At 39.8% G+C, this 14,846-nt stretch overlaps 1 protein-coding gene across 1 annotated transcript in view; it reads right to left on the reverse strand.

Annotated features, from left to right (window-relative positions):
• Positions 1–12,921: 12,921 nt before the first annotated feature.
• EPHA4 (EPH receptor A4) overlaps positions 12,922–14,846 on the reverse strand; it is a 155,581-nt gene continuing 153,656 nt past the window's right edge. The window contains exon 19 of the mRNA XM_011951897.1: positions 12,922–13,461. The gene's annotated coding sequence lies outside the window, so the exon portion shown is untranslated. The remainder of the gene's footprint in view (positions 13,462–14,846) is intronic.

Here is a 14,846-nt window from a genome sequence, read left to right on the forward strand (position 1 = left end):
TTTGCCTCATTGTACTTTTTTCTTCTCTCTCTCACTTCTATCTTCAATGTCTCTTTATTTGCAGATCAAGTGTTTACTCAGGATTATAGTTGCTTTATATGTGTGAAAATAGTTTTAAACCACTCCAAAAATAATAAATACACTTCTATCAAATACCGTGACTCAGTGATTATGATTATGAGGCCACATCCGGAAATAGGACAGGTGGGGTAATTGGAGCCACTCAGGATGCTTCAGGACCACAGCCATTTACCAGCTATCATGGAATTACTTAGATATTGTAACAACAGCTACAGCAGTACCAGTGTGTGTCTGCCAAGTGTCAGTGTTGTCTTTCTTTTCTGTGTCCATGTATAAACATTCTTGCATTCAGAAACTCATACCTAGGAACAAAAAAATTTAGAGTATATGTTGAATTTGAGAGCTAAAAAAAACTTACAGATTACAAAGTCCAAGTCCTTGTTTTAGAATAAAGAGTTATGCATGACATACACTCACAAAGCCTTGTGCAGCAGAGTTCAGGCCAGATCCAATGTCTTCTAAATGTGCCATATTCTTTTTCAACAACATCAAGCTGAGAGTGCCTATTACACTAAGTAGATTTTCCATCACACCGGTCTTCAGTTGGAGGAAAATCAATTTCAGGCTATCGACCAGAGAATTAAAAGTCTTACTTAAGATGTTAAATGTTACTGGTTCTCATGAAAACACAAATCTTCTCTACATCCCTCTCTTCCATCAAGACATTTGGACAGAAAGCAGTAATGATAGGCAACTTATACAAAAAGGACTGCTGAAACTTATGGAAAGCAATAATTTCACAGGTCTAGTTTGTGGAAACACCATAGGAAATTAACTAGTGGACCACATTTCTCTCCAGTTCTATATTCACTGCACTTTAGAGGCATCGTGTTATTCTAGAAAGTGCATCATCTTTGGTAGCAGACAAATACGGCACAAATCTCAGCCTGGAGATTTTGTCAGCAGTTAAAACTTGGGCAAGTGCTTAATCTATGTATTTCTCATTTCCTAGATTTATAGAATAGGTCTAATAATACTTACAACCTAGTTGTTATGATAAATAAGATGAGAAATCTATGTGTCACCATAAGTCACAAACTTCACCTGCCTGTGGCTACAAAATAATGTTACATTTTCTTTTAAGGTCCAAACTATCATCATTCAAATTCTCTCCAGCCAACTTCTGGCGAATCTCCTCCTCAAAGTTTTCCAAGAGTTTTCCAAGACTCCAGCATCCCAGCTTCCTGCCTCCCATGTAGTCCAGAACAAATCTGTCAGTTTCTTCCCCTTGCCTGTCCTATGCTGTGGACCATCGTTACGATAGCATTGCTCTTCTGAGCAGCCATTTTTTAGAACAGCCCTCCCGCAGCCACCCCACTGCCTTCTCCCTGGGCTTTTTGTGACCTTGCTGCTTAACCTGATTTCTCTAATCACAACTGGGAAATGACTATGGAGGATGTGGTTTGTCCCAAACTTGACTGAGGCTTAGAAATTCAGAGAGTACTTTATAGCTGCTTCCAGCCCAGATACCCAAATTCTACCTTAAATCTCCTCAGCAGGTGGATGCCCTGCCTGTCTCCCAGCCTGCCTGCTTGCACAGGGGCCCACTAACTCTTACCTCTGGAGGACTCCTAACACTCTTCATGCCTAGAGGCCAGGACTAGCTCTGCTTCCCTACTTGGGACCCAAGAGAAGAAAATTGTCTTTCTCTTCAGTGATCCAAGGGCCAGATGTGTAGCCCCTTCCTTCTAGGATGATTGACAGTGATTTATCTTCCATTCAGGGCAAAATCATATGCCATTGCTCATGGTCTGGCCCAATGGCTCAAATATAACAACTACCAGAGCCAATGCGAAATTTCCTAAAGTCTAGTTTATTCTCTATTCAATTATGTCTTATGTAGGACAAGGGTAGCTCAGTCCACATCATTAAGACCAGCCCAATATTTTATTTAGTTTTCATCAAAGTGATTCTTCTGGAATGAAATACAAAAACATGACAAATTATGCATTGCCCTTGTCATGGTCTGGTCTCCTATTTTGGTCTCCTTTGAATAAAGGATCAGTCCCCCACACACATACACACACGCATTTGTATACATACAAACATTCACGCATAAACATGTGCACATGCAAGAGCTCTAAGAGAAAAAAATGCAAGAGGTCCAAAGACAAAAAATAACGTAACCCCCAAATCAGAAACTTTCTAGAAATGCACAGTCGATGTGGTTTCAGCTTAAAATATTTTTTGACCTTCATCCCCCCAAGGCATATAGTAATATTTATGGCTATTGTAATTTATTATTATTATTATTTGGATAAGGAGGACACAGTAGTAGTAATTTGTAATAACCAAACTAAGTAAATGGAGATCAGATACTAAATCTTATGTGGTAGTCCTCAGAAAAAAAAAGCAAAATATGGCTAAAGTTGCAGAGCATGAAGACACAGAGTTACCATTTCTTACCTACTTATTGCCACACACCATGGCCACTTTGCCAACTATTTACTTTACACAGTAACCTTAAATGTTAGACATTATCCCCACTTTATGAATGAGGAAATGAAGTAATTTGCCTAAAATGACCCAGCCAGTAATTTGTGGAACTACAGTCCATGCCTGATCTATTTGACACAAAGGTCAGTGACCTTTCTAATATCACTCAGTGAATTCTTCCATCTGCCTCATACCTGGACAAACAGTACATGGTGATGAAGAAGATGGTGATGTTGAAGACAAGAAAAGAAATAAAAAGAAAGAAGACAAGGACTTCCGATAGTTTATAACGATTCACGTATTTAATGTAAGAATACTTGTCAAGGGGAATGACAGCTTTATTCTTTTTTTAAAATTATTATTATTTGAGATAGGATCTTGCTCTGTTACCCAGGCTAGAGTGCACTGGCATGATATCAACTCATTGCAATCTCCGCCTTCCAGGCCCAAACGATCCTCCCACCTCAGCCTCCTGAGTAGCTGGGACTACAGGCATATGCCATCTAGCTAATTTTCGTGGGCTTTTTCATAGAGATAGGTCATGCTATGTTGCCCAGGCTGGTCTCGAACTCCTGAGATCAAGTGATCTGCCCTCCTGGGCCTCCCAAAGTGTTGGAATGACAGGTATGACCCGCCATTCCCGGCCTCAGCATTAATTTTTTTATTAAGTTTCAATGTAATAAAAACAAATCACAAGGATGAATTCATTCATTCATTCATTCATTCATTCATTCATTCATTCACATAATTCAGCCAACACTGACTGAGGCAACTACCATGTGGTTTATCATCTTAGGCATGAAAATATGCAAAAGAGAAGAGTCTTACTTTTGTTAATCTTGCAGTCTAGTGATGGAAGCCAGCAATAAAATCACTAAGTACTCTACATTGTGGAAAGCACTCTAAATAAGGTAAGGGCAAGGTGCTATGAGCAGTCACCCAGCTCAGAGAATGACAAAAACCTCCATAAGGCACTGACTCAGGATCCTGAAGGAGGAGTAGGTACTAACTAGGTGGACACAGTCTATAAAAAGAGGAAACAGCATGGGTCAGGCACTGGGATGTGAAAAGGCTTTATGCTTTTGGAAGATTCTAAGTAGGTCCCTTTGAAGCTGGGATAAGTGATGTTTGCACTTGTATTAGTCTGTTTTCACATTGCTCTAAAGAACTTCCTGAGATTGGGTAATTTATACAGGAAAGAGGATAAATTGACTTACAGTTCTGAATGGCTGGGGAGGCCTCAGGAAACTTGCAACCATGGCGGAAGGCAGAGAAGAAGCAAGTACCTTCTTTAGAAGGTGGCAGGAGAGAGAGAGAGCGCACACAGGGGAAACTGCCACTTTTAAACCATCAGATCTCGTGAGAACTCCTTCACTATCATGAGAAAAGCATGGGGGACACCACTGCCATGATCCAATCACCTCCTGTGAGGTCCCTCCCTCAACCCATGGGGATTACAATTCAAGATGAGGTTTGGGTGGGGACACAGAGCCGAACTGTATCAGCATTCTAAGACTTTGTTTCTTCATCTTTGAGTTAGAAATTATAAAGTACCTGCTTTGTAGAGGTGAATGGTTTGTTTGAACTAAAGTGACTTGGTTCTTGGCACAGTTCTTGGTCCTTGTTAGAAGGCTCTATGAAGGTTAACTGTTATAATTATGTAGAACATTGTTAGCCCTGGTGGCTTTGCTTTTGGTTAACAGTAACAGAAATACAGAAAGTCTCAGTCAATTTGACTTAAACAATAGTTTCTGGATTTCTAATGTGAAAGATGAATGAATAAGCCAAGCTTCAGGCATGGCTCTCTGAGAGACACATCCTGAGGTAAGCTGGTAAATAGTTAACAACCAGCTCTGTGAGGACAGGAAGAGGAGAAGGAAAACAGAAGGAGAAAGGAGAGGAGAAAAAGAAATAGCAGCTCTGACTTTTAGTTTTTGCAAAATTCTGTGGTGTAAATACTCCTACCATGGCCAATTTTGAGCTGCCAAGATGACCTTAATAGGCTCATAAAACTCCTGAAATCTTAATATTCAGCTCTCATGAGGTGGAACAAGGTGGCTCCAGTATCCCACTGGGTCCAGCTGTTTCCCCGAGATTATCCTCACCTCCATGTCACCTTCATCCTGAGAATGGCTTTTCACATGATCCCAAAATGGTTGCTGGAGGAAATGGAGTCATGTTTTGATGGGAATGAGGAAAGGGGCACACACACACACGCACACACACACACACGCACACACACAAATGCTTGTCACATCATGGAAAAGAAGACTCAAGTTTCACTCTGATTGGACCACCTCTGAGCCAGTCACTTAATCAAGGGCTTACTACGGTTCAGACCCTTTAGGGTAACTTTCAGTTGGGGATGGGCCAGTCTCACTCAAAAGAAATAAAGAGAGAACATGGGTTCTCAAAATCTGCTAGCTGCCATTAGGAAGAGAATCAAAGGGGAGCAAATACTGGGTGAGTTACCAGCAAAAGCCCGAGATCCCGCCTAGAGAGTTTATGCCTTACTGGGAAGATAACACAAGGATTTGGGGCATGTACATCCTTGGAAAATTACTCTCCCTGTATCAGATGCCAACCCTCACTTTAAAAGCAAGCACTATTTCAGCCGGGAGTGGTTTCTTATGCCTGTAATTCCAGCACTTTTGGAGGCTGAGGTGGGCAGATCACGAGGTCAGGAGATAGAGACTATTCTGGCTAACGTGGTGAAACTCCGCCTCTACTAAAAATACAAAAAAATTAGCTAGTCATGGTGGTGGGCATCTGTAGTCCCAGCTGCTCAGGAGGCTGAGGCAGGAGAATGGCGTGAACCCAGGAGGTGGAGCTTGCAGTGAGCCAAGATCGCGCCACTGCACTCCAGCCTGGATGACAAAGCAAGACTCTGTCTAACAAAAAAAAATGGGAAAAAAGGAAAAAAAAAAGCACCATTTCTAAGATCATGAGAGTTTACATCAAAGAAAAATGTTTATTATGCTAGCTCAGGTTTTAACTTCAGGAATTTTATAAATAAGACCTAACTTATAAAGAGGCAATTTATGAAGATCTTCTTATTTTACAAACGAAAATGTGTTTTGATTCTCTAAGTTCCTGGATAGTTTGAGGGGGGAAAAAGATGAACTCAATTAAACCTTAACTGAATGGTAAATGAGGTGATGATTTCATTATGTCATCCACAAGATAATACATAAGCAAGAAGAACCTGGGGGCAATTAGCCCCTTGAGAGATTCTAATATTTCAATAAGTCACAGAAATAAATTCTGAGCAATTTAAAGAAGAACTCTATTAATTGTGGTAGTCTCTTTCCCATATTAAAAAAAAATGGTTGCATGAGTTTCTTCTTGCCTTTTCCTATCAAGTATTTCTTGAACTTCTTTGCAACTTTTTACCCCCCTCACATTTGCCTCTGGCTGATTTTAAATTATGCTAATTGGAAGAGGAGAAAATGCTGATAATGGAATAAAATGGAATACTATTTCTTATAGCATCTGGTGCAATCTGAGCCATTTAAAAGTGCATCTTATGGAATAGAGCTCTGAATAAGCAGTGTCAGTCTGATTACAAACAACATGGGTCTCATTAGAATATGTCAATCTGATTGCTAGGTAGTGATACACTGCAGATTACTAGGCCATAATTGCCTCTTACATATTATGTGTATAATATATAGTTTCTCTGGGTGTATGTTAAAGCCACTTTCTCTCATGGCTATCTTTTCCAGCTCTATACAAAGAAATGCCTATGTTCCACTAAGCTGATTTTAACTGGGGTCCGTGGGTCCTAATTCTATTTTCTTCTGAGTATTCATCAAGTTTTCTACAGCAGTGCAATAAACAAAGAATTATGTCCAGAGCAATTGCCAGAAATAAGATATGTCAGGGGTCTATTACCCACTGAACTGGGAGCCGTCAGTGGCTCAAGGCACTTCCTCCAAAAGGAAAGGGTAAAATAACTGAGGCTAAAGCCCACTATAGCTCCATGTCTTAATTTGCTTGTTGATTTGTGTCATGCATTTTTTCATTGTCAAAATCCATTTGGCTCTTTACTGTAACTGGAAGAATGCAAACATCTCAGCCCAGGTCATGACTTTGGTGCAAACTGTGCCCTTCATGGATTTAAAATCACCTATGTGAGCTCTGAAAGCAGGACTTCAACATTCCCACTTTCCAGTAGCACAATCTCTCCAACACTTGCTCTCTACACGGTACATGCCCTATCCCCGCCGGTACTACAGCCACCTAGCCCAGCAATGTAAAAAAACCAATCTCCACTCAGCTGCAAGCCTTACTGAATACTTGGAATATGCCTTGGGGTGTAGAGGTAGAGGATTCAAGAGACTTGAGCTTTTGTATCGACTGTAAAGCTATAAGTGGTGCAACATGGGGTGAGTCTGATTGCTGCTCTTTCAGATTTTTCATCGGACACTCCAAAGAATAGATTTCCAAAATGTATTTTAGAGAATTTTTATTCCATGGGAATGTTAAAAGGGATTCATTTCCAAATAGATTTGCAAAAGATTAGATTAAATTGGCAAAAATTGGTTTCTTTACTACAGGGCTTCTCAGAGTCTGTAATATACCAATGTGCCTTATGAATCTACAGAAAAGGGTTGTGAAATACATCATTGTTACCCAATCTTATTAGGCCATAGAGACTTCCCTGCCCTAACCTATCTTCTGCTGAACAATGCTCATTGACATCTTATCAACCTAATGTCATATCTAAGTACCCACTCTCTGTTGTGCTACATTTGGACAGAATCTCCTGCAAATGGACTCATTCACACAGCCTGACTGGTCCATAGAGACACACGTGTTTGTAGCTCCTGCTTTCTATGGTAGTTTTCCATAGACTTGATTACACTGAATTCTCAGTGTAATCTCAGACATCCTGACAAAGTAGGGAGCACTTTCTCACATTTTAAAAATGAGTAAACAGAGTTTCAGGGAGGTTAAGTGATTTGCCCAAGGTTACACAGCCAAAAAGTAGCCAAAGCGGAATTCACATGAAGTTTTTTATTACATCATGCTCAGTTTCTACCTCAGTTAATTTTCCTCTTGTCTCGGGATCCATTTTTGCTTCTATTTAGTTAATAACTAGTCTCTCTTTGTCACAGGCCACCATCAAAGTGAAGAATGGCATTTGACAAGTGCTATCCATGGCTTTTATGCTTAGAACACAAAAATGATAATTAAGGAAAATCACTACCTTCTCCCCAGTTATATATCAGATGGTTGTATCTTAGTGATAACAGATTATACTCTGCTTTTAGCAAAAAGTAGAATATGGAGACGAATTCTTACAAAACGTAGTGTGTTAGATGAACATTGTATTTATGTTACAGTTCTCTTCCACTAGAGCTTACCAAAAACAAACAAGGAACATGACAAATCAGTAAAACAATAAGCTATTCGGCAACAGAATAGTCAAGCAGTGTTTAGGGAAGAGTGCAATGGCATATAAACACGCTAACAATGGCATGTAGCACTGCCATAAAACTGAAACATACCCACCTGCTAAACTGTTTGACGAGATAGGATGGAGCAACTTGGACTCATCACTGAGTATGCCAGGATGATACAGATGTTAGGAGCAAATGGCTGGTGTCCAGCAGCTTGTGTTTAAATCACAAACTCTAATCCTTATTAGCAGCGTAGCCTTGGACTTGCTGTATGCCTTACTGTTCTCACCTATAAAATGGGGATAAGAGTACTTTTAACATAGGCTGTTGTGAGAATTTAGAGTTTAGCACCATGTCTGGTATTCAGTGAGTGTTCAAATACGTTAAAAAGAATGAACTCTTGTGAGCGTGGGCACTAACTCCAAGTCTTATGCAGCCTTAGATCAAGGTTTTAAGGTCTAGCTCAGCTGATAGATGTCAAGGGGCTGGGGTGATGCGTTCTTGCACATTTTAGTTGTATTTTTATTTTCAAAGGAAAACGAATGTTTTACATCTCTTGCCTGGTATTAGGGTTTATTTTATGCTCCCCACCCACCTCCTTCCTCCTAGGGAGACCGAGTGGCTAAGGGAATTTGAACCACGAAAGGCAGGCACTTTCATGTATAAACAAAAGATTGTGCCTAGAGAAAGTACAGAGATCTGCAATGCAGAAAGGCAAATGCAGTTTCTAAAGCATCTGGATACATGAGGATGTGAACGCAAATGTCAGAGCAAGTCTGAATGTCATTCGTGCTTCTCGGCATCTCAGGGAAATGACCATTTGACGCTTGTGGGAGATCAAACTCAACGCTTGTAGATGCATTCACTTCTCCAAAACACTTTCCCTTTCTCTAGGTGCATGATTTTCCTTTGTACTTGTAGAGACTCTCCAGCCACCCAACACTTTCAGTTCCTCTTCCTATGCTTACAAGAAAACAGATTTCCCACCTGCCAGGAGGTTATGTTTGGTTTGTGTGATTGGGTTCTGGCCAATGAGATAAAAGGAGTCAAAATAGAAGCCCTTTCTAAGCCTGGTCATAAAGGTTTCAAGACAATTGTCCACATTCTCTTCCCCTTATGTGATGCCCTTGGTCACGTAATGAACATGGCAGCATTGCAGTTGGGAAGGAGCTTGGATCCATGAGTCACTGCATGGAAAACATTTGCCAGGAAAATTCTCTGGATGGCCATCACACTGTGAAGTAGGTTAGAAATAAATTTCATCTGTGAAACCACTAAGAATATGGGGTCATTTATTAGAAGCTTGCATTCATTAGCACAAATAATATGAAATGTGACGTTATACTACACTAATATCAATTTCAAAATTACTACTAAGTTTACATGTGGCTGGACATTGAGTGTGGAAAAATAGACATTGGAGACTTTGAAAGGTGGGAGGGTGAGAAGGGGCTGAGGGATGAGAAATTACTTAATAGGTACAATGTACATTCTTTGGGTGATGGTTAAACTAAAAGCTCAAACTTTACCACTATGCAATATATCTATGTAACAAAACTGCACTGTACACCTTACATTTATACATTTAGGCAGGGCACGGTGGCTCATGCCTGTAACCCCAGCACTTTGGGAAGATGTGGCGGGTGGATCACCTGAGGTCAGGAGCTTGAGAACAGCCTGGCCAACATGGCGAGACCCTGTCTCTACTAAAAATAAAATAATTAGCAAGGCGTGGTGATGTGCACCTGTAGTTCCAGCTACTCAGGAGGCTAAAGCAGGAGAATCACCTGGACTCAGGAGGTGGAGGTTGCAGTGAACTGAGATCATGCCAGTGCACTCCAGCCTGGGCAACAGAATGAGACTCCCTCTCTAATAATAATAATAATAATAATAATAATAGTATATTTAAAAAATTACATGTGGCAATTTTGATACCACCCTACCAGCTCATTTTAGAACATGTAGGGAAAAATACTTTGTGGGTCGACATTCTGTCTTGCTAAACAAGTGAGGGAGAAAATGCCAAACCTAATCCCTTTCAAATCACAAATATGCCACCAACTACCATACATATTAATAGTTGATTCTAGAGAGCAGCTTAAGTAAGGCATAAACACAAAGTAACCAGACATGACCCAGGTTCTGAAATTCTTTTTAAGACCCATGTTTTACAATGCTGCTGGTAACACTGAAGGCACACCCCTGCCCTTTGAAGCCAGATGCTCTTAGGGGCTTTAACTGAGATATTAAAATAAAACCTAAACCTGATGTTCAATCAATAGGGACTTTGCCAACTGATAATTTAATGAAATAGCATCACAAGGAGAGCATTAATCCTTAAAACTGTGGTCCTTAATATTTTTATATCCCATAGCAATTTAGAATTTGATGAAATTTTGAAAACCTCCCCATCAAAACACATATACAAATGTAATAATACCTGGTAATTGCTCAGTTTCCGGGATGCTGCTGGACCTGCTGGAGCACCAATGTACCCTCAAGGATCCATGGATCCTAGGTTGAAAGCACCTGACAAGGATGGGTAGCTAGTTGTTTGCATCAGTGACAAGGATGTAAGAGAGGGAACTAGGGATATTGAAGAAGAAAGTTTATATCATCAAAAAAGCTACCGAGAATCACCACCATTTGTTGAGTTGTGGCTGGATGTCAGACACTGTGCTAAATGTTTCAATATATTTAATCTTTTTAAAGCTCTTGCATTGTAATTATCATACAAGCAAGGAAATGGGCAGAGAGAAGTTAAGAGACTTGCCCTAGACTGTATAATTAGTAAGTGGTGAAGCCTGAATGCCAACCAAAGTCTATGGTCTTAATTACAATGGTCTAAGTCAGATTTTCAAATGCATTGTTCTCAAGGGTAAGGAATCTTTAGAAGATAGTAATTTTTAACCTCTAAGTATGCTCAATTGGAATTTAAGATTTTTTTGTTTTAATTAAATGACAACAAATAATTAATTCATTTAGGCACACCGTATATATAGCAAAAGTTATTGAAAAGAGACAACCAGATTGCAGGGTTGTATACGGCAACTACTTTATTATTTTCAAATGCAAACTCTCTGCATTTAGTTTGCTATTTTACAATTTTACAAACTAGGTATAAAAGACCATAAATAAATGACATAAGTTATGTGTACCTAAAGTTCATGAAGGGAAGAAAAATACCTTGACAAATTAAAACAAAATAGAAAATCTATGTCTAACTCAAGAAATCACTCAAATTTTGGAACGTGTGAACCGAACAATGTTCTGTTAATTTCTTTTTCAGTATGAACTAAATTATAATATGCCTTATACGTTCTAATTTTAACCACAGTCCTTGCATATTCCAACATACTTAGAGTGATACAAAAAATAAATGCACTCTTCAGTGTGTATCAATGCTTGATGTTGTTTGGAGAATGTTAAATAAGTGAAAATATTGCTTCTAGAACTTTCCTTTACGGGTCAGAATTTAAGTGTCTTCAGACTAATATTGAGGCTATACAGGTGTACGGATTAATACACATATCCTTCACAGACTGAATACAAGAGGTCTCAGAACGCACACACCAGCAGTGTAGTGAGCACAACCTTTCTTTAAAATAAGAACGTTTTTCAACACACCAGAACATTTCACTCGTAAGATTGCTAAAAAAATAACTTGGGGCCTGCATACACAAGGTGAAGCTACTTGATTTGGTGCAGTGGGGTCGCTTCCCGCTGCTCTAGAGATCGGCACATGAGTTAGCATTGGAGCTCCCTCAGCCAGGACTTGCTCACGGCTAGACCCAGACCCTGAAGTTGGCCTCCTACCTTTACCTCTGGAAAAGATGATCTGTCCAGAGATTCAACCTCATTTCTTTATACATATTTTTCAGGCATCAATGCATAGGCACATCCCTTAAAAAACATATTAAGGTCCCCAAAAAGGGGTGAATTAACTTTGTCACTCTGGCATAGAATACAATGCCACACACCCTGTCAGAATGTAATAAATATTTATTGATGATTTTCTCTACTTATTCAACAATAAATGGTTCAGAATCTATTTTTTTCCTCATTTTTCCCTGATTTGATGTTATAGCTTATATAAATGGCTACAGTTTCTGCAACCATAGCTTAGGATAAGCAAGGCAGCCACTCAGATTATGAAAAATGGCAGTAAGTTGGCTGGAGTTTGGTATACATTATCTTATATCAATACTGAATCTTCACACTCCGGAGCTCTGATTCTGGAAGGCTGATGCTCTTGTGAGGGCAATAGGAGTTAGCTGCATATTAATTACTGTAGAACTTTCCTGGTAATTAGGGAATCTGAAATTGCCTGAGGCCATTTCATCCCAACGACCTTAACCTCAAGAGCCACTGGCATGTATTTTTCTGTGATATTGGGAGACAAAGTATTAATCCAGGACACACCATCTCAAAGCTGACACACATATCTACGTTCATCTCCAAAAGTATATGAATTGCATATATTTGTTCGCATTCAACAAGTCCATTTATGCAGGAAAACAAAGGCTACTTGTACTCCACTTGGGGTTACCAGACACATTCCATCTCCTTCTCTCTCTCCGTCAAGGAACTGATGATTCAGATGAGTTCAATCAGAATGTGTAATTTTGATGATGGGTTGTCACCTGAATGGATTTATATTTTAAATTACTTCACCATTAAGGTGAAAATGCCTCTGTCCAAAGCTGTAGAATTCTTATTAAGGTTAGTGTGACGGCTACAAAATACACGTATAGATCCAGGATGCTGAACATCTCTGGGTTGTCTTTCCAAGGGGACGGTCTCCAGGTCCACTGCATCATGTGGTTCTTCATCTTGAAACTGGTGGAAAACCAGAACTCTCCAGGTGTAGCATTCCACAACATTCATGGGTAGTCCTAAGCATGAGGCTACACACATACACACATCCACACACAGACACGCACGCATACACACACACTCACACCTATGTACACACATCAAAAGAGATAGTCAGCTCATATTTAGTCTAAGAAAAAAATATATTTATATCACTGCAATGGCACACCCTGGGTAAAATGTTACTTCCGCAATGCATATCATAGGCAGCTCATGGAACTGGCTTTGTTTTGTGTGGTTGCACCTGACCTGGTGTCCATAGTAAGACCTGTAGCATTTGGTCACTTGCTGCCACACCGATGCAGCAGTGACATACAGGAATGAAATATGGAAATACATATAAATAAAACCGCAAAGAGTCCGGGGGCAAGGGCTCTGCAGAGCTGGTGCTGTGAGACAGTGCATTCCTCAGTGCAACTGGAGAACAGATGCTGAATCTTAAGTGTTTGCTGTTTCTTTCACTGGGAAAGGGGATTTGAAAGTCACACATTTATTCTTTTTCAGGTATAGGTGTTGTTTCATCAGTGTCTTTGCCCCAGAACTGGCGTAACTGAAGCAGAAGAAACACATTTAGACGGAACTGAGAAGGGTGTGTTCTGTTTTCTTCCATGGGCTTTGTAATCAATAGGAAGGGCTGTGAGGCCAAGATAGCAGAATCTACTCCCTGTAGATAAAAGAGCAAGACTTTAGACAAAACGTCAACCAATATTGTGAGCCAATTGTCAACCACTATTGTAAGAAAGAATATATAGGTTCACAGAAGTTGGTATTCTTCAGTAAAAGTAGTTCAGTGGGGAGATCACGAACTATACTTTCCTTTTCTGAAAAACAGCAATTATAAAAACAAAAAGAATGTTTACTAACAGCTTAATTACAACTCTGAGATAGGCACTATTCTTATCTCCATTATATGGATGAGGAAATTGAGCATAAGGAGGCTAAGTACCCTGCCTAATGCCATACCCTCTGGAGTGGCAAGGCTGGGATTACCCACAAAGTTCTAGTCTATATTTATGCTTTAACCACTGTGTTGAACAGCCTGTCTATGAAATGAAAATCCTGACTTGTTTCAGTTCACAATCTACCCATAGTCAACAATAATGATTGAAAAATGCAAACAAAGAAGTGAAAAAAAGTGGTTATTTTTCTTAACAAGAGAGTAACTCCTGATAAATAGAAGTATCTAATGTAGCGAAAGACCCATACTCTCTACATGTAAACAGGCGGGAAAGAGGGAACACAGGACACAGGGAGAGACTTGCTCTGTCAATGACAGAGGTCTTCTAGGCTCAAGCCTCCTTCTGCATACCAAGAACTAATCCGCCTCAGGCTGGAATTCTAGACATCAGCCTGGAATCAAACAAGGCTGGCACATAGCAATGGAATCATCATGGCTCCTCATTGTCCATATATTTGTCAAATAATCAACTCAAACCAAAGGAAGATCCCTTCTTTCATTTGTAACAACCAACTATCCAAATTACTTATTGGACTATACCTCCCACCACAGTGACCATGTTTAGCAGCTGGTGGCCCCAATCAAAGGGCAGTAATTTAGACCAATATGCACTTTTATAGATTATTTTGCCTATTTTATCAAATCACTTGTTTGTTTTACATATGTGTACATTTATCATGTAGAGAATAAATTTTTTTTTTGTGGTAAATGACCATATTTAAAATTGTAGAAAACACTTTAGTCTATTTAAAGAGAGAGAAATAGTTTTCTGGCCAGGTGCTGTAGCTCATACCTGTAATTCCAGCACTTTGGGAACCCAAGGAGGGAGGACTGCTCGAGTGCAAGAGTTTGAGACCAGCCTGGGCAAAAGAGCAAAATCCCGTCTTTACAAAAAAGTAAAAAATAAAAAATTAGCCAGACATGGTTGTGCACACCTGTGGTCCCAGCTACTCAGGAGACTGAGGTGGGAGGATTGCTTTGGCTTGGAAGACACAGGCTGCGGGTGCCATGATTGCACCAGTGCACTCCAGTGGTGACTGAGTGAGACCCTGTCTCAAGAAAGAAAGAAAGAAAGAAAAGGAAGGAAGGAA

This window comes from Colobus angolensis, unplaced genomic scaffold, assembly GCF_000951035.1.
Source record: "Colobus angolensis palliatus isolate OR3802 unplaced genomic scaffold, Cang.pa_1.0 Scaffold33, whole genome shotgun sequence".
Lineage (NCBI taxonomy): Eukaryota > Metazoa > Chordata > Mammalia > Primates > Cercopithecidae > Colobus > Colobus angolensis.